A 21,786-nucleotide genomic window follows, 5' to 3' on the forward strand; every position below is an offset into this window, starting at 1 on the left:
TTAATTTCGTAGATTAGAAGTATGAAAAAATGTTATGTCTTGACTTACGTTGTATGTAAACGAACATAAGTAGCTGAAAGTTTTCTCTTAAGTTACAGTTCAGAGTGCTGTCTTACGCAGGATCTTCTTTGAGTGACTCATGTAATTAACCTTATTTGTTAACTCTTCTATTTCCCTTTCATGATGTTCAACAAAGATGAATGAACCACTGAAATAATCTCTTATGCTAAAGAATTTTAGGCATATCTTATCCATTTGTAAACGTTTTGGATAGCTGCGAATATACTAAATTTTATTTCACTGCGACAACTGATTGACTTCCTATTAGACGGAGTGATACAAGTGCTATAGTACGTCGTCCTTTAGATGTAGAGAACATTCAGAGATAACCAAGTAAAGTAGCCAGACATGACATTTTTGAAGTAGCTTCCCTATCACCCCCTTCCTCTGATTTGCATGAAGTGAGCTAGGGATACCAGGGAAAACTAACATATAATAACCGGCAGGGCATGTAACAACTGTTCTTCTATCAGGTGAATGCGCTCCTAACTTCTTAGCCACTTTCTCTCGTTACTACATGACTTCAAATTTTTGCCTTGTTCAATCGCATTTTGGCCTTGTTGTGTGTTTGTTCTAAAGACTGTATTTGTTTAGAGGTACTATAGCAAATTGGTATTTTTTAGTGTTGATGGTGTGCAGCCTGTTTTCAGCTTATTTTAAAAGTATTTCAGATTATTGATTGTGTTATTGATAGCTATGAGAAGATTAGAAGAACATGACAAATATTTTAACGTATTTTCTGTCTTATTTCTTTCTGATAAATGATGACAACACGAAGAGCTAATAAGTAGCATTACGCTTGCTGAGTCGAAACATGCTACTTCGGAAACGTTTAGTAGATGATTTGTTCGCCGTTGTGGCACTGGCCTCTAGGGAAGACTTTTGGGACAGATTTTAATTTCACTATTCTAACTTAGGTATTAAATGATGTTTCGTAAAATGTCCTCTGGAAAACGCCAGAATGGTTTCTCGGACAAGGCTATGATCTGTTTCATCCAATTTCCTTCTTTGACTGAAGCTGCGGCATAGTATTTAATCGTCTCCATGTCGACGGACACTTGTACATTCAGCATTCTATCTACTGCCTACCTGTTTGAAAGTAATTTTGTGAGGGTAGCAGCACTGACATGACGAAGACTTTATGTGATTCAGAATCGTATTGTGTTGTTTAAAATTTAATGAACACAGCTAAGGTTATAATGATACCCCCACCTTAGTTATTGCTTTTAAAAAAACCTTCTGTTTAGAGGACTCAATAGCCAATGTTGTTTGTAACATTCCTACCACCGTAATGGTACATGTATGTAAACAAAAAAATAATTTGCAGTTTTAAAATTATATTATTGAACTGTAGAACCATGTTAAGTGAAAGGGCAGATGAAACGTTTTTGCATCCAAAACATCAAGACAGTATTTTTAAGCTCAGGTATGTTGTAGTGCAACTGATTTCATCGGCATGGCCGAGTAAAGACGCCAGTATGGGTAATACAAGGGCTCATGGAAGGTGTCAGACTGGAGCTGACCAGGTGCTGACACCCAACCAATCTAGCATAGATGAGCTGATTGCTTCTCGTATGAGATATGACTCTGTTGTTGCTTAAGTGTACGGAATCAATGCCTTGTGAAAAAAGGAAGACAGAAGTGTGTAGTCTGACAGTCACCAGCTCCGAGGGGGGATCTATGCCTTGACGGATCAACTTGCCGCCACCCCTGGACTCTGCCGCTGCATTGTACGGCCCTCGTTTTTGTGCTGAATCCAGTGCAGTTGACTTATCGGCTTCGAACAGGTGGGCTACCTGCACACCTTCTTTAGTTACTTCTGGCTTCGTACCCTGGTTTGAGCCTGGGGCAGTACGGCTGAGTAGTCTATGTGGACAACCTCCTGTTTGTCTTCGCTTATGTGGGCAGGCACTATTTTAATTAGAGCCACCTCCTCTACGCTGGGTCCACAGCATAATTCTGTGCGCCTCAGCATGCCTTGCGCTGCTATCTCTAGCCTGTGTGGCTGTTATCGTAGGCTGGAACCCGCTGCTGAAGTCAGTGTCCTTGCTGAGTAGTTGCTGCCATCACGTCGTTGATCGAGCTACGCCATAGGCGGCAAGAGACAACATGCTGCTGGCTGACTGCAGCACATTGACCATGTACAATTTACACTCTAGGGACGTTGGATTCTCCAATCATCATCACAACTGTCTTAGTTTGCTGAGCAATAAATGGATGTTTTAACAGAGCTGTTTCCATGACAAAATGTCAGATGACAATATGATGTCAACCTGTCGCTCCTCCTCTACCCCACCTTGGTTGGTGGACTACTGGCTTCCTGACCTCTGACAACCCAGTTCCACCATCCACTGTAGAGGCGAACCACAACTGGCCAATAAATTTGGCCAGAAGTGACTACTGACGTCTGCAGTTGGATCCAGGACCCCACCTCCTGCCACAATGTGCAGATTCTTTGGTACGAGTGTGGTGGGTGAATATTTTGTTTACATGCCCCCCTCCGTTAAGTTTTGTATGTGGACATGGTGGGTAGACATGATATGCATAGAAACAGGAAGATAAAATTTGTGAAACCTGAGGGACCTTTGGATTTCCCGCAGTTTTAGAGCTGTAGAAAGTGCTATTTATGAACACTGTAACTTGGTGGGACACAAACTACCCTGTAGGCAATCAGTACCCAACAAGTGTGGTTCTTGCCAGAATTACGAGCATGAGGTGCATCATTCATCAGTATCAATATGGGCAATATTCTGTCGTAATAAATACCATGACATTTTTATCTTATGGCTGACTATTAGTAGTAGCTGTCTCCCTTTTATTAATTGGTAGTGTGCTTTAAGTATGTCATGTATTGGTAGATAGAACGTGCACAAATACCAGGATCACAAACATGAACGACGATGACTCAGAAAATGATTGAATCCTTCGTGAAAAAGTAGCGGAGCTGATGGAACGTAATACTGCTTTGAAATGGCCAGTTGATACTTCAGTGGAAGACGATGTCCATAGACAGGATGAACTAGCTACGGCAGAAGAGACAAAAGCTCCATTCTGAATATCCACTCCTTTTGTAGGATCGATTGTATAAAGTATAGTAATCCCTGTTTCGACGAGAAACGACTGAGGATGTTTCAGGACTTATCGACAATCCTGAAGCTGCTGCCAGTCGGTGTGGCTGATAAGGTGAGGTACTTTTGCACATGGTGCGGCAGAAACATGCATCATGTATTGTGAGGTGTCGAATACAGCATGTACCTTCTAACAACTCAAGAGTGGACTCTTTCAGTGCTACGGCAACCGAAACAGTATCAGGTTCTTTAGGGATGAAACCAATGGTATGTCTCAGAAAGGAAACGATTTGGTGGAAACATTCCCAGATAAATATAGGAAAAGAAATATGCAAACTATGAGTTAACATAGACTGAGGAGATGGAAAAAGTTATCACGCAAGAGGCAGGATACAGAGACCTAGATGTGTTTTTCAGAATGCTTTTAAGGAGGGTACAAATGGAGAATCTGAAGGGTTTTTCGCTGTCATTAAGCTTTAGGAAGTAGACATAGCAACATTTTTAGAGGATACACTTAGTGATTTGTTCTCACAAGTAATGTGTTACAGGTGTGAATGTGGGGGCCACGTTCGATAGAAAGGCAGTTAACTGCGACGGTGTGAATGTGGTGTCGAAGAACACCATTACAGGATTGTCAGTATAAAAAATCATTGTAAGGATTTGTTAAATGTCACCAGGAATTCCTCAATTGCCACGTGGCATGTCCAATAAAGCATAATGGTGGAGAAGTGTATGCAGAGGCGTATTATTGCATGGTGGGCATGTTAAATGGCACAGAAGATAATTTTTTTATATATGCTCGGGCTCATCTGTTGATAACTAGTCTGGACCTCTTGGGTAGGAAGAGACTGAATTCTCCTTAATACAGATTATGTGGAATAGGAGACAATGATATGGCATGACTGAACGCATGCAGGAAGTAAATGGCGACTTCACAGTTCCAGTTTTTGTGGATAATTTCAGCTCTGGCGAAGTGGATTTGCCAATAGAATTACTGACTGCTAACTGGATATCTTAAGTGAGGAACATTTAGATAGTTCTAGTGGAGACGTTTGCCACTAGCAAATCCTTAATACATCCGTATTATGTGAAAAAGCACACCATTTAAACAGAAATCTATGACACCTATGGAAAATGTTGATATGATTCGCAGATTTTTTCAGTCATAATAGAACATTACCAGTGATACCAAAGGCACATGTGGTGTCCCAATAGGGGATGATAATCCTCCTGTCTCTTAGAAACCATACAGAATAACGGGATACATGCAACCGATAATGGAGGAACTTATAAAGGATAATAATAGCCCATGGAGAGCACCTGTTGCCATCATGGCCAAAAAAATTATTAAAGAGGACAAAGAAATACAGGTTATGTTGTGATTAAGGATAGTAGAACACAAGAACACTGACAGAAGTATATCCCACACTGATTTCAAAGGAACTTTGGGTAACCTGAATCAGTGTACAGAGGCACACTGAAAAGTAATTCCTTCGAATTCTATATGTGAAAGCTCTTAAAGCTCTATTAATAAAACAGAGGGTACTAAAATGCTTCATATCCACGTATTTGTAGCTCTCCAGCACTAGAGGGCTCTGAATAGTAGCGTGTAATGTAGTGTTGTGTGACACTACTACACTGGTGCCCAAAACTGTAGTAACAAACTGCTGTTTCACCATCCTGCTTCTAATTCACAATAGAATTACACGAACTGTCGTCAGACGTCGTGACGATCGTGTTCTGCACGGAAGATGGCATTCCGATCAACTCGCAACCACGCCAACAATGACGTCAGGGCACCTAGCAAGCAGGGCAGTGTTTGTAGTGTAGTCCCACATCTACAATCGCTGTGTACAGGGTCACATACGGTACAGACAGTATGGCACAGAGAAGACGCCTACAGACTAGCTGCAGGAGATTCGCAGACTGAAGAGATCTGATGATGTTGATGTTTGGTGTGTGGGGCGGTCAACTGTGCGGTTTACCACAGTGGATTAACCGGTTCCCGTGAGATCACCGGAGTTAAGCGCTGACGGGCGTGGCCTGCACTTGGATGGGTGACCGTCAAGCCTGCCATGCGCTGTTGCCATTTTTCGGGGTGCACCCATCCTCGTGATGCCAATTGAGGAGCTACTTGACCGAATAGTAGCGGCTACGGCCACAGAAAACCTTCATAACGACCGTGTGAGCGGTGTACTGAGCACACACACCTCCTATCCGATCCTCAAGTGGGGATGTCACGGTGGTCGGATGGTCCCGATGGGCCAGTTGTGGCCTGAAGACGGAGTGCAACTGTGCGGTCATCAGCGCCCTTACAAAGTTCCAAATTTTTCACAGTCAAATTTTTACACAGTCCAATGTAGCCAGTGTCACAAATGATGACGATGAGGAGAAGGAGGAGGAAAACACAAACATCCAGTTCCTGAGCAGAGAAAGTAATCAACCCGGCCAGGAATCGAACTCTGGACTCCGTGATCCAGAGGTAGGAACGCTAGCCACGAGACCACGAGCTGCGGACTGATGTGGCCTGATGGCATAATGTGATTCGTTCTGTTGTTTTTCAGATGAGGCGACAGTTTATAGAGACCGAAACTGTATCCCAGAGACCAGGACACGGCCGATCAGGTGTAACCTGAGAAAGAGTGCACCGTTATTTGGCTGCAAGGGCTCGACAGCACCGCCTTAGTACTGCACGGCAATTGGAATCTGACCTCACAGCGTTCCCTAGATGTGATGAATTGAGACAAACGGTGTACAACAGACTTTAACAGTTTGGCCTTTATTGCTGGAGACTTGCTGCCTGTTTGCCTCTGGCGTGTCTTCACAGAAGGGAACGTCTAGAGTGAAGCTGTCAACATGCCACCTGCCCGTTCGAATAGTGGGCAATGTTCTTTTCACAGATGAGTCTGGAGAGTGATTCTCGACGGGTTCATATCTGGAGGGCACCTGGAACACAATTTCGGGACCAAACATTTTGGAGCATACCTAAAGGTGTGGACAGGAATTGTTTTGACCACTCGAACGCCTTTTCATGAATTGTGAATCACCAAGATTTGACTGCTGTCAGGTACCGTGAGGAGATCTTGGGATCTCACGCTCGGTTGTTGCGAGATGCTGTGGGCTCATACTTGTTGTCAATGGAAGATAATGCTCGACCTCAAAGAACAGTGGTGGGTGATGATTTTTTTCTTTAAATGGAATATAGCACGCACATGGCGTGGCCTGCTTTTTCTCCTGATTTGGAACCCATAGAGCATGTCAGGGATGCTCTAAGCAGACGGGTTGCATCACGTCAGCATCCACCAACCACTCTCCAAGACTTGCGAGCAGCTCTCCAGGAAGAATCGTCGTCATTGCCTCAACATGAGATTGATGACGTCATTCACAGAGTGTCCCGGTGTTGTCAGGCCTGTATTGGTGCCAGAGGTGGTAACCTCTTACACTGAGCACATTAGCCAGTTGTCAGAATGTGTGTGAAATCCGTTAAGTCTGTTGCAGCTGATTACGTTATGTATTCTTACACTGTTTTTAAATTATTATCACCTGTTTATAAGGTTTTGTGGCAAAATAAACGCAACCACGTAAAATTTCCGTTTGTTGCTTTAATTTTGGACGCCAGTGTATGTTGGTGTGTGAGAAACAGTTTTCTGTATTCGAATGATGAATTCAGGGAATTCGTCTACCCATGAAGCTTATTCTCCTTCAGCTTGACAGACTCAGACCACACATGAGTGCTGCAACATATGCAACAGTCTAACGCCTTGGGTTCATTGCCTTTGATCATCATCCATACAGTCCTGATTTGACCCCATCAATTTTTCATCTGTTTTCATAACCTGAAGAACACTTTCGAGCACTTCACTTTGATGAAAATGAAGCGATGCAAGCGGAGATGACGTTGTGGCTCCATCAACATTCTACAGTGACGGTGTCAACAAACCGGAAATGCGTTCATTGCAAGGGTTCCTATTTGGGAAATAAATATGAAAACATTAAGAACATAGATTTAGTGTTAATAATGTAAATGTTATTAAAAAAGCTACAAGAGTTTTCACATAACAATTCGGAAGCATTACTTTTCAGCACGCTCCAGAAATTACTTTACCATGATGGATTAATAAAGTAGGTATTACGAGTTGGAAGTGCTTTCCAAGCACTCTCCAAAGACGGCATTCTCTGTTCCTTGGGCACTCTGTTAAGTATCGACCGATGTCATTTTGGCTTAAGAGCCACATCATTGCATGGTGTATCTAGACGATATCACGGTATTTTCTAAATATTTAGAACATACGTAATGACAGGAAGAGGTATTTAAGAGATTACATTCAGACTGCTGCTACGAACTGATAGCAGCTGAGGAGAGCTCCGCCTACCATCCTCCAAGGAAGCCATGGGTCTGATGATGGTTATGTAAAAATAACCGAAACCGGTTGTCTATGTCATTGAGACATAAATGGTGTGATCAAGACTGAACTTTAGTCAAAATATAATAATCTATTGATCACTATATTCCAAAAACGTTTACCAAAATAAACATGCTATTAGTTTTTAGACATAAATATACTTCTGAGACTGCCACCAGCTCCAAAAGAGAACTTACACCAGTTTATGAGTCTTTGTGGTTCAATGATGTACTACCCCTGGACACAGCTGCTGCTAGTTGTGGCGCTACTGTTCGCACTTAGTACAATGGGTCTGATTTAGTTCTCCAAACAGTAGGCCAACTGCATGCCTACATCAGCTGCTGCCAGCATCCTACCCCAGTGGTCTGCAGTTTGAACCAGAGTTTTGTAGCCACTCAGCTGGCATCACCCATGCCAGCAAAATTCCTTACTGTTCAGCATTGCTTTTATGGGCAGTCACTGTTGCTGAGAGCTGCCTCCTCCATATTGGGTCCACGAAGTGAACGTGCGAACCTCAGCACGTCCTGCCCCAAGTCGCATGGATGCTTATAGCCAGTGCTTTAACCTGAGCAGCTAACAACGGGGATGCCGCCCATTGTTGGATTCAGCGTCCTTACCAAGTCACTGTCATCAGAGCTTCGCTAGCTGAGCCACATAGAAGGCAGCAAGAGACAATAAGTCGCTCGCTGACCGCAGCACCTTCTTGCTGACTGTGTACAACTTACACATGGGGGAGGGAGACGCTAACTTCTCTAGACACTGTCACGACTGTTAGAATTTCTGAGCAATAAGTAAATGTTTTACCAACGCTATTTTCGTGATAAAGCGTCACATGACAGCAATCATCAACTCGCCGCTCCAACATTACTTCGTCCAGGATGGTGAACTACTGGCGTCCTGACCTCTGACAACACAGTTCACCAACTCACCATAGAGTCAGATCACACCCAGCCTCTACAGCTAATAAGGAGCTTAGTCACATTGTCACGGCCCGAGCGGCTCCCCACGTCGGAGGTTCGAGTCTTCCCTCTGGCATGGGAGAGTGTGTTGTCCTTAGAGTAAGTTAGTTTAAGTTAGATTAAGTAGTGTGAAGGCTTAGGGACCGATGACCTCAGCAGTTTGGTCCCATAAGACCTTACCACAAATTTCCAAATTCTTGGCTGCGGAAGATATACTTTTTCTTATTGGAAATCTCATGTAAACGTTTGCGAATATTGCATCTTTCACCAAGCGCAAGTGCTGCAGCCCACAGCGCACTACTTTAAAGGTATCCACGAGTGATTGTAGCAGTGTGCAGCAGCTTGTGACCGTCGGAAGACATGGATGTTGTTGCTTAGTTGTATTCCTTTCTATAACTGAATGTTATTATTGTAAATTTGTACGGTAATAATTGAATGATCACTTTATTTTTTTGCAACCACTGGATCCATCGTTATGGGCTTGCCTAAAGTGAATTTTACCACAAAATATTAAGAAGTCATGTCTCCCAAATAAGAGGCTCATTTTATATTTTGCGAAAGTTCAGGCAACTGGAAAGCAATACCGCATAACTCCTTCTAAAAGTAGGTAACTGGTGCAAACATAAAAAAATTCGTGATTGCGGTAAAAAAGACAGTTATTTATTGATAAAAGTGGAGCTGCAGAGAAACCTTATCATTAAACTGATCAACCTTATTATTCAGAGGAAAGTAACAAGATATGTGTCTAGGGACACATATCGACGAACGATTGACATTCAGCAAGCACGTAAGATTTACATTTGAAGAAGCGACTGACTAATGCACAAACTTGCTACCTTAAACTCAACTCACTTTTTGAGTCTATAACCTGCTTTTCAGTAAGCTTTGGGCGCACCGACTGTCTGCTGCAGTGCACAAAACTATTTTGAGTCGTTGACAAAGAAATGTATTGCTCAAGTTGTCAGGGACATTTGGCACCACATCAGTGGAAGCCCTATGCATTGTTCCTGAAACATACCCTACTGATACAGCCTAACTATCGGACACGGAGTAGCGGCATATTGGCTGAAAAGAGGAAAACTTGACAAGGTACGTAGATAACAAGAGAGCATACTGCGGTGTCATCCGAAGAACGATGTCTTATGTCAAAGTTGATATCTCATGCTGGAACCGAACCGAGAACACCGAGCGAGGTGGCTCAGTGGCTAGCTCGATGGCCTCAAATTCGGGAGGTCGATGGTTCAAACCCGCGTCCTGGCATCCAGATTGAGGTTTTTCGTGATTTTCCTTAATCGCTCCAGGCAGATGACGGGATGGCTCCATTGAAAAGGGCGCGGCCTAATTCCTTCCCCATACTTCAGACAATCCGAGTTTGTGTTCCGTCACTAATGCCTTCCATGTGGTGGTCGGTTGGGGCTTATGGGCGCTCACCATCGAGGTCATCAGCGCCCCCCTCCATGTCGACGTGATCATGATCTTAGCAGTTAAGTCCCATAAGATTTCGCACACATTTTAACATTTTTGAGGCTGAGACAGTTGTGGTACACTTGCTGACGGGAAATGGCCCTTACCCTACACACTTGCACCACTTAGTACTTAATTAATTTGAAACACACACACACACACACACACACACAAACACACACACATATACACCAAAGGTACAGAGATTTTGGCGGCATAGTAACAGATCACACAGCTGCAACAACATTGCAAGTTATACATATATGGAACTAGAAATAATGCGGATAATACTTAATTACACCTACACTAACTCACAACGTAGGTAAGAAGTGCCCTTCGGGGAACGAGGCTCGATGTCACCCTTCCAAGGCTCCTCTTACGCTAATGGCGCGAGCAAATACAGGAAGTAATCGCTGTTATAAATAATAATTGAGCGGCGCGACGGCGTAACAGCCGCCGCTCATCATGCGAATACCCCGTATCGGCTACGCTGGAAGGTGCCCTGACAGCAGAGTCTATGGGCGAAACAAGTGACCCTGAGATGTCTCATGCGTTGCGTCAGTTTCTCATCAGTCGAGTTGGAGAGTTAATGTTCAGACTGGCAGTGTGGCCGTTTTGCTCCTCCCATTCAATCTGTGAGCAGACAGGTGGTCGCTTTTGTAGCAGGGACCGTGCAAGCACAGTGGTTCGGGCAGGAGGGCAGGGGGGGGGGGGGGGGAGGGGAGGGGTTTACTAGTTACAAGGAGCTTCGAAGTTAGGAGCGTTATGGCGTGCCTTAGGGACCTGGGCTGGGAAGGACTCCACTCAGTGTGTCTGCCGGAGGGCCTCATCCGAGGCTGCAGGGTGCAGTAGTTTGCAAGATGTTGCTAATGTCGGCACCATTGACGCCTGTGGCATTGGTTGTGAATACACATTTCCTATGGGCGGCTGGCGAAATAGGTAAAGACAGCTGGTCTCGACGGCGTGATACAAACAGAGGTCACAATTTGTAACTTCATACCAAGAATCGATCGGGGTCCTTTGGTTTGGAGTCGAGTGGAGCGTCTCAGCCAGGGGCTCCGTCGATTCTTTAGTACTGCTCTAGTGTTTGGGATCCCCATCAAGTGGGATTAAAGAAAGATATCGAAGCAATTCAGAGGGCTGCAGCTAGGCTTGTTGCCGGTGGGTTCGGCCAGCTCGAAGTTATTACAGAGATGGTTAGTGAACTCAAAACGGAATCCCTTGAGGAAAGACGATTCTCTTTTCGGGAGGTGCAATTCCAGAAATTTAGAGAATCAGCATTTGAGGCCTACTGCAGATCGATACTACTACCGACAACGTACATTTCACCTAAGGATCACGGAGATTAGGTGAGAGAAATTAGGGCTCTTGCGGAGACACATAGATTGTCGTTTTTTCTTCGCTCTATTCTCGAGTGCTAGAGGAAAGGAAATGACTGGTAGTGATACGTGGCACCCTCCTCCATGCTTGCGAAGTATGTATGCAGATACAGATTTAAATATAGAGAGAGTCAATAACGGTACTGAGAGAAGCTGTAAGAAAAGACGAAGAAACGATCTCTCCAGTTTTGTTACTCGTTTTTAGTAGCAAACCTCCCAACATAGTTTCCACGGCCGGGGGTTACTCTGTAATGTTAATAAATAAAAATATAACTATATTACTCCCCAGAGCGCACTCTAGGGCAGTTCATGTCCATGGTGCTGCGGCTCACATATTCGTCTTGTGCGTTCTTAAGACATATTGATCATTTTTATTTTTTAGCTTGGGTGATGAACTGACAGTTCACGCAGATATCGGTCAGTGTGTGTAGGTGGCTCATACGTGGTCCAGGTTCTCACCATTCCTTGCGAGCAGCACATCTAGAACTGGTAGCTATGGTCCATTTCTACCTCCATAGTAGGTTTTTGTATTGGTAAGGAAATTGTTCAGATGTGTTTGGAAGTCACCAAGCTGAGCTGTTCCTCACGATGGCTCCAAACAATGGAGGTATTGTGAAGTACCTGTTCTGCACCTTACATTTGGAGCTGCCAAGTCAAGTGGCTGTCTCTCGAAGTAACAAGGTTTAGTTTTATCGACTTCTCAATAAAATTTTGCTGGTTTAATTATGTTTGTGTCGATCTTCCACGCGTGTGCCAGAGAGGCCAAGTGTTTCACCGGTTTATTCACTGATGAGCCAGGAGCACTTCGGATCGCGGTTGATGGTACATCATCTCTGTGGTTATTTGGTAACCTACACAGCTGACGTAGAAGGGCTTCTGTATTGCGGAGCTTCCCCTGTATTTCCGCGGTGAGAGAAGACATCTTTATTAATCGACTCGTATTCCGTGTGATCCGCCGCGTCGGTTCTACCTTTCTCTTTCGGTACGTTGACGCATCTAGCAGGTCACGTATCTTCTACGTGTAATCTTCAGTCTTTATTTTAATGGTGGAATTTCCAATACATCCTTGTGAATGCTAAGGTTCTTTATCGCCTGTATCTTTTGCCTTATGAGATTGCAAACTGGCAGTTTTTGTTAAGGCAATATCCTGCCTGTTTCCATGCCTAGTTCCTCATGCTTTTCACGTGGAATGGTCCAGATGGTTGCTTCAGTATTAGCATTGAGATCCTGCCGCACGATAGCGAAATCTCTGACATTTTGAAAGACGGATAGTTCTTTCGAAATTAGTTGTCTTTCACTTACGCTGACCAATGTGCGTGACATGTCCCTAATTGACTTGTCGATCTGCTTTCCGCATCTTTGAAACTCTTACTTCTGTCTCTCAGTGAAGCGATCGAGTGCCTCCTGCACGCTCCTGTGAAAGCTGCTATCGATCTTACCCTAGTCCTCTTGATGCATGCTGTATGTGGTTCGACTCAAAATGCCCAGTGATTTTTGAGGACGAACATACAGAAAACTGGACCATGGGGAGGTTCTTATTACAAAAAGAGCTCTTATTTCCGTTTACTCTAGAAAGCTATAGAAGTTCACAAATATGACAAATATCAACAAGACAGAAGAAAAAGTCACGGTAAATAGAACCTGGATTCCCTTTCTACTACGAACGACCGTTGCAGGTTGCATGGGTAGAAGGAGGGTGGTACTGACCAGAGAAGAGCTGTCAGACGTTAGACCGACAGGTATGCAGGATCTCTGCTCGACTTCAGCCTGACACCAACAAAGGACAGTGAACCTTTGACAATAACAGCCACTCGTTCTGATGAAACGCCAGCAAAATCGTTAAGAAAATGTCGGGTTGAAAATCTCGAGAGAGAAGCCAACTGGAAAAATGTCAACACACAGTCGCGAAAACCTCAACAATTTTGTATCATTCACAGCTTAAGTTCATTGCCTCCAAGTCCCAAATACACTATGCTATCATTAATGATGGTCTCCTTCAAGAAGTCACTCATGTAGAGATTGTTTGGTCTCGATATGAGGATGCGCCGTAGGTCCACCATTCTCTCCAATCTCAATCTTGAAAGTTGTGGGTATTGTTGAATTTCTTTAGAACAGGTCGATCCTTGCCAGGAATATTTGGAAAAGTCTTAAGCCAGCTCTGTAGCTTATCAAGAGATGGTCTTTTGAGTCAGTATATCTTATAGCTGGAGAAATAATTGTAGACATGGTGTCTAAGATACTATAGTGACTGATTAAGAGGAACAGTCCATCACCATTTGCTCATACTTTCTGACCTGATGTCACTACTGCCCCTCGTATATTACATTGATCCAAAATATCTCAAATGAAATCAGTGAAGATGGCAATTATGTGCCTTGTAATTTTACACAACTTCAGTCTGAACTTAATTTTGACCGATGCAGACTAATCATTCCTATCTAGAGTCAATAGTTTTATGCTATGAGACCTACGTTTTAGTTCCATTACCTCATTTTACTTGACGTAGATGATGCCTCTAACCTACAGACATGAAAAATAGGTTGCTAAGAAAATTCCACTACTTGAATCATCGATGTCAACAATACGTACGTCAACCTATGAAACTGAGACTAAGAGTAAGACTGTCTGAGTGAAAGAAATTCTCCGTATTATTTTGGAATGACGCAGGTCTTAACATTAAAGTATCTTTCATAATACGCACAAAAGTGGACAAAAAGGTACACGAGCTGTACTCTTTGGCTCTTCTAACAGTTCTTTATCGTAGCAAATACTGAAATACTACAAAAATTGCCACATAACTAATACAAACAGCAGAAATGAAGTTAGTGGAAAGTATCACAGGTTACTGAAAATAAAGCATATAATAAATGAAACGGTATAACAGGCTGTGGAAGCAGAAGAACTCAATATCGAATATTTAAGTGCTGCTATGCCTGGTAATAAATAACATGTACACATGGTGCATAACAACCGATTTTACAAGTTAACATTAATTTATAAAGTTCTAGGTATTGGGGACATGTAGGGGAACCCAAAAAAATTGAGGAAGATAAATTAACAACACGCATTAATGAGTGCAGAAGAAGACCAACAAGTGATTATGAAACCTTCGTATGAGAGTAAAGAGCCACTTTGCGTAGATTTTTGCCCTGAATTCAATTAACTACAAAGGTCACTCTTACTTGCCAACTTGCCAATGAACCTCCTTGATAAAGATTGGTCATGCCAAAAAAAAAAAAAAAAAAAAAAAAAACCGATTTAATAAAAGTTGTCTCCAAAGATTCTAACTGATCACAATATCACCACAATGGAAGATTATAAAATACGTACTACAGTATTAAAGAGTGTCTTCGGTTTCTGTTTCACACAATAATGTTAGAACAAAAGCCGTAGCCGGTTCATAGCATGTATGCGAAAATGAGAGATGTAGAAACGCAAATTTCAAAGACAACTATAGACATCCCTTAGAGGAATGTTAGATAAAAATTTTTTGGATAATAAGCAGCTTAACCGGTCTTCATAAAGCAATACTGTAGTACGCTGGAAGAACAGACTGCTGCTGGAAGAAAAGACACAGATTTTCCACTCGATAAGACATGCCCAAAGGACAAGTGTACTGATCTACAGGCCTAATGGAATATGCTATGCAACTGAGTATGAGGTTTATTTTTTGTTATCAAAATATTGATCTGTTCGTATCAAGGTTGCAGAGGGCCGAGGTGTGGATCCCGAAAGATAGAGATCAGCACCGTCATCTAGTACACAAAATACATGCTTCTGCAATATCTACCTCTACATCTATGTACATAGCCATTCAGCAACAGTGTGGTGTATGGCGAAGTGTACCTTGTACCATCACAGGCCATTCCTTTTACACTCGGAAATGGAGCGATGCGAAACGATTGTCTACATGCCTTCGTGCCAGACGTGATTTCTCTTACGTGGTCTGCGCGGTCTTTACGAGAAGAACTCGTTGGGGACAGTAGAATCGCTCCGAAGGAAGCCACAAATGCCAGTTCTCTAAACTTTCTCAATATTATTTCGCGAAGAGATGGTCATCTTCTCACCAGCGCTCCCATTTGAGTTAAAAAAGCGTCCATGTAATAATTGTATGTTGGTCGAACATACCGGTGACCGATCTGTCACCACGCTTCTGTATTGCTTCGTTCTCTTCCTTTAATCCGGCTCAGAAGGGGCGAGGGGGAGTCCAAGACGCTCGAATAGTACTCAAGGATGGGTCGCAATAGTTTTCTATACGCGCCGCCCTTTGTAGATGAACTACGCTTCTCTAAGATCCTCCCAATAAACCGAACTCGACCATTCGTCTTCCCTAATACCGTCCATACTCGCTCGTTCCATTCATATCGGTTTGCAACGTTACGCCTAGAGACTTAATCGACGTGATTGTTGTCAAGCAGCACTCTATTAATGCTGTGTTCGGACGTTATGAGAACTAGTGTTTGATTAGACTGATTAGTTATTTAGTTATCAAAAAACAAAGGTTCGTACGTCTTTCCTCACGGGGAAGCATCGTGGAAACATAAAGTGATGTCCGTTAACCTGAAGTAAATGTGAGAGGAAGGTTATTGCGATCTGCGAGTCAACTTTTGTGGCTGTTAGATGTAGATGACACCGCTGCATACCGACATTATAATAAAATTAAACCGAAATGAAGGGAGACTTGAAGACGATCAGTAAAGAGAGTCATCTGACGCTGAACACAAATAAATGTAACAAGTCTCTGGAAAGGTGAATTTGCTACAGAGAGGTCCTAATCGGACTATCATTACAGTTTACACATGGTTAAGCAAGTAGCATACCTTTACATCTGAGGTAAAGTTTGCTCTGATAGTTATGAACAGAGATATATACTTAAAAATAATACTGCGTCCCCCGGGTTCACCAAGGCAAATAAGGTATGCCAATGAAAACAATATTTCTTCTATTACTTTTGTTATATAGTTTCTTAATATTTTGGTTTCTTTGTCACTACGTCAGTTCGTTGGAAACTACAAAATTATAAAAGTACATTGGAGTGAAAAGTAATTTAATTTTTCAAATAAACAGAAGTTTTTATTGAAGTATAAACATGGAAATAACTCTTGTTACGTATGAATTTTGTGTACATTGGACTATACTTCTTCTTTTCATTTTGTAAAACTATCCACCACGGCATTTTATTCGATGAATTGCCTTTTCAGTGCCTCAGTTAAGTGAGCCTCAGGAGTCTTCAATTATACTGGTATTCCAACATCGTTCTTGATAACGTCTGTGCACTGCTGACCTCTCGACGAAAACGCTTATCTTGTCCCTCATTGACATAACCCTGATTTCAAAGATCAAACCAAGAGGATTGATTATTCAAAAATTGAATCTGAGGCTCATGAAACACCGTAAAGTCTTCAAGTTTTCCAGACTATTGGTTACAACAGAAATATGACGTGGGTCCTTCTCGTATCTGTCCTGCACTCTCAGTTTTGATTTACAGTATGAAACGAATATTATCTTGAATATCATAGACAATGAAGAAATCTTTTTTTCAGTTTTACTTCTGAAAATAAGACGAGAAGTGGAAGAGATTGGACGATCCTTTTCTGGAAAATATCAGGACGGGTAACGAATTGTTATCAGTACGAATCTATCACAAAACTATGAAGTACGGAAGTTACGTGAAGGGCCAGTGCTGTGACGTAATAATCGACATTCAGACCAATCTGAGGCATTTGAACAACATGGCAAAGGAGGACTTTTCTGACAGTTTTGAGTTTAATGAACGTTGTGCTCAAGGGGATGGGGAGGGGGGCGGGGGAACTATGAAGGAAACATCAAGCGTTAAAACCATTATCACTACTTTTCTATATATTTTATTAACCCAGTCTCGAAACTTTTTGGACTGACGGCGTATAATCGTTGAAACTTGCCAAGAAATGCATTTATCTAGTTCAGTTTTTAATTGTAACAATTGGTGGCTGATATGGCTTTTTTGTTTTCACGTTAAGACTCAAGACACAAAAGACTCCAAACTAAGAAATATTAATTGTTTTACTGTAACGCTGTTTAGTGTTTGGGATATCTGGTAACGATCGTTTATACCCGCAAAACGTGTATTCAGCTTTGAGGTTTCACACTGCAGTGGACAGGTCCACATGAAGGCGATCCACGGCTCTATCACGTCAATAGCTAGGTAATTAATCTAGCATTGTCGCAGTTCTGTTCTAGTTAAAACTGTTTGATATAGTTACTTTTCGGGTCCACTCAAGTCCAGCGATTCTTTGGAAAAGAATACAATGTACAAGTAAAACAGGTGTTAGGTTAAAGCTAGAAGCTAAAATAACACAGGCAGCAACACAGTTCTAATTAATGCTGGACAGTGCTAGAATCGAGTTGTTTTCGATTCGTTATCGGTATTCTCGAAAACTGACAATTCGCATTCAAACAATGGCAAATCAGGAAACGTCATTCACTTGTTCATATATGATGCAAACAAGAACGTAACTCTGAAAGATGTATCTTTTTTAAAAAGGCATCTTTTTAGTTTTGTTTCCATAACTCCATTAAATATGCCAAGAATATTGCTCCACTAATTTTAAAGAAATCCGAGAAAGAAGGTTATAGTATAAAATATTCTGAAAGTAAATTCTAATGAAATTACTAAAATTACCCAATATCAGTGCATCGTAACAGCTACGACCAATAATGAGAACATATATCATGAATAAAATGTCGTTGTGAGACTATAAAGAGTGAAAGAACCAGGTTTTACCACAAAGCTTCCTTAAAATCACTTGAGAAAGACAACATAGCAAAGTAAATAAGCAAATATGCTGATAGAAAATCATTTCTTTAATGCAAAGGAAAATATTACCCAAAAAAGTAGTACAGAAGTGACTGTAGCTTTGCTTCATTTGCGTAAAACTATTTGGTACAGAGGCCCAGCAGAATACATGAAATCCTACATTCTAAATGCAGAAACTCTATATACTAGTAGGCTACAACCGTGAAACGAGATCTTAATAAGTACAGCCGGCTATACGGCTGAAGCGTGTGGTAAACTTGCAGCCAGGCTTCACTCGTAAAAGTTATCGGGTATGTTCTCGATTTCTTTTTGTTTAGAGGAGAGAGTTCTCGATTCCTTATGGATCTCGGTTCTGGCAAACACTAGTATCGATTACAGATTATGAGGGACCTATGTTGGTTTTACAAAGTCAATCGAAGAAAACGTTATTTAGTCTCCTTTATTTTTTCTCATCTAACGATATTCTTCGGGTAAAATTGCCATTTTTCCACAGAAGTGTTTCGTTACATTCTCACTCTAAACAAAATTCTCGGCCATTGTCTGAGCTACCGTTGTTTTAATAACAATCAATGATAAATTTTAAAACAATAAGAATGTCACATCTCATTATCGCTATCTAGTGCTCGTTTGTGTACACTGAAAAGGTGACAATCATAGCCAGTTCGATCCTTGTTAGGAAAAGGAAACAGATGTCATTGCAACTGTGCAGAGAAACCAGGTCACAATATGAAAATGAGTACGACTGGGAAGTATTGTTTGCTGCATGACAAAATCGGATCTTATTACTGGGTTATTTCTTTTACATTTTTCCCCCTACTAATGAACTGCATGGACGGTGGTATGACTTGAATCTTTTAATTCAAAGATATATGGAGCTGGCAAATTACCCTCAGATTTAAAGAATATTATACAAATTTCCAAAAGAAGGTAGGTGTTGACAGGTATGAATACTGCCAAACTGCCTGTTTGGTAAATTGTGGGTGTAAAATACTGATACAAATTATGCACAGAAGAACGGAAAAAGTGGTAGATGCTAACTTCCGGCAAGATCAGTTTTGATTCCGGAGAAATGTAGGAGCTCTACATGCAGTAATCACCCTAAAAGTTATGATGGACGTTTGGTTACAGTAATTTGCCAGTGAACGGCTGGAAAAGCAGTAAGAATTTTCATAAAGTTTATCAGGGTCTAACTACAAAATCTGAACTCTGAATAGAAAGAAACTTTACGACAGTGAAAGTGCTTTAAGGATGAAGGTTTTGGTATAAGAATAATCAGAATAGGCATGATATAAGCTTTATTATATAAACATTTATGTCGATCACTGATTTAAAATTTTTTCTGCCAGTCTATGTTTGAAGTCTGTAGACTTATTAACTACCTTTTCTTAGATGCTTAAAACTTTGTGCACACATTTACGACATCGTTATCTAAAAAGGACTACAATCAAATGATTTCAATCAGTAGTTTTCATAATATAAATAAATAAATTAGACAATCAAAATTAAGGTAATTTTTTATAATTAATAAGGGTATATTTTTCCTCCCTGGTGATAGTAAGCTGGTGTCTGTAGTCCACTTTTCTCCAAACGGTAGCCTGAAATATCACAAAACATTTCATAGCTCAAACAATTTTTTTTTTGCATAAACTAAACATGTCAGAAAATTTGACTCTTGGGAAATTCAGTTTAAAGGTACATTTCATCTGTTACTCACCACTGTTTTTCTTAAAACACTCCAGTTGCATAATATTCTTGGTTTGTGTGTTTCTCATCTTCTCTCTTCCTTTTCTTGCTCCTCTTTGCTGTTCTGGCCTCTTCAGTTTCCTCAAGAGCCCATTTTTTGCCTTCAGCCACTCTCAACAAATCAATTGCCATTAGTGCTTGTCTCATATTGGAACCAGGAGCTAGTCACAACGACTGTAAAACATCACGTCTGCAACTGCCCCATCATTAAAGCAAACAACTGCATCAAATACACCTAATCTCATGGTATTGAAACCAACAAACACAGTTTTAGGCAGGCGTTCCCATATCACATGGTTGAAGCATTCATTAACGTTTTGTTTCTTTCCATGTAAGCAACGTGACAATAGTGTCACTCAGGTCCCTATAAATGAGCTTCATTGCTTCCAGTACCTCAAATGGCAGGGAGTGATGGTGTGCATAAGTACCACCATTTGCTGTTGCTTTTTTGTATCCACACCATGTGTCTACAGCACTGACGCAGAGAGCATGCTGTGGATGGCCATCCTTAGAAGCTTTATGAAAAAAGGTAGCTCATACTGATTTCTTCATAGCCTCAATATTGTCTCGATTCCTTCTTATGGCTAAACCATAATAGAGCTGCAGTTTCTCCACCACTTCCTTAGTTAGACGACCCCGATCACCAAATGGTTTGCCATCACTGAGCTTTCTCCCTTTCACATCTTTTATTAGCTCATGTAAACGTGTGCCCCTCCTTATTTGGACATGACCAACACATAGTAATTTTCCAATTTTTACAGTTATTACATAACGCATATTTTCCAACACAATTGCGAAGCCTTTGAAGCCTCCGTCTCCAAGGCACTTCACATACCGACGTATATTTAAATTTGTTTTTAAAGATGTTCCCGATCTACGAATAGATCGATTAAACTACCAGTTTGTTCAAAAAAATTCTAACTATTAATTTAAGACGGAAAAAATTCGAATTTTTGAAGCAGGTTCACTAGCAAGTGACATTAAAGAAAGGTAAACCAAAATATCTGTCATTTGTATATTTAGAAATTCTTTTTCAAATTTTCACTGTGGTACATGCTTTTCAGTTCTGAAGGTAGCAAGGATAAAAGACACGGAGCGAAAGGTTATTCACACTACGTACAGAAAGCAGATTGCAAGACTCTAAAGACATAAAAGTGAAGCAGTGGTTGAGGAGAGAGAGAGAGACGAGATTCTAGCTTATCGTTGATATTAATCAATCTGTGCATTGAGCTAGGAGTAAAGGAAACCAACGAAAAGGTTGGAAAGTGAATAAAAGTTCAGGGAGAAGAAAGGTCATTGTAATTCAGTCAGAAACCGAAAACGATTTTGAAAATCAGTTGAGAAGAACGGATAGTGTTTGAAAAGAAGTTACAAGATGAACAGCAACGACAGAAAAACGAAGGTAGTGGAATGTAGTCGAAGTAAGTCGGATAATCGTCATAGAACAGAATTAAGAAATGTAACACTGAAACTAGTCGATGACATTTGATAGATTGGCAGCAAATAACTGCCGCTGTTAGAAGCAGAGAGTGTCCAAATTGCAGACTGACAATGGCAAGAAACGTTTTCCTGAAAAAGAGAAATTTGCTACATTTGAATATAAATTTATGTGTTAGGGGGATGGCTCTGAAGTTATTTCCCTGGTGTGTAGCCTAGGACATGCAGTGGTCGTGTTGTACTAAGACCGGTATGCTGACGCCAATGATAGAGGATGTCCACTCCAGACTCCTGAGTACCGTATACGGGGAGCTGTGTGATAGGATCTCCAATACCACAGCGTACGCGTAGGTCGATGACTGCAGCTAAGTGACCAGCAGTATCTAGCAGACAGCGAGTGAGTGTGCTCAGGCAGGGTAACGCAGGGGTAGCGTAACAGCGGATGACGCAAGATGGGTGTCAGTTCCGCAGCAAGCG

General features: G+C 41.5%; 1 protein-coding gene across 1 annotated transcript in view; it reads left to right on the plus strand.

The window, feature by feature from the left end:
- Positions 1–21,786, plus strand: part of LOC126349094 (uncharacterized) — a 932,931-nt gene that overhangs the window by 111,615 nt on the left and 799,530 nt on the right. The gene's annotated exons all lie outside the window — the stretch shown is intronic.

Source organism: Schistocerca gregaria, chromosome 1, assembly GCF_023897955.1.
Source record: "Schistocerca gregaria isolate iqSchGreg1 chromosome 1, iqSchGreg1.2, whole genome shotgun sequence".
Classification (NCBI taxonomy): domain Eukaryota; kingdom Metazoa; phylum Arthropoda; class Insecta; order Orthoptera; family Acrididae; genus Schistocerca; species Schistocerca gregaria.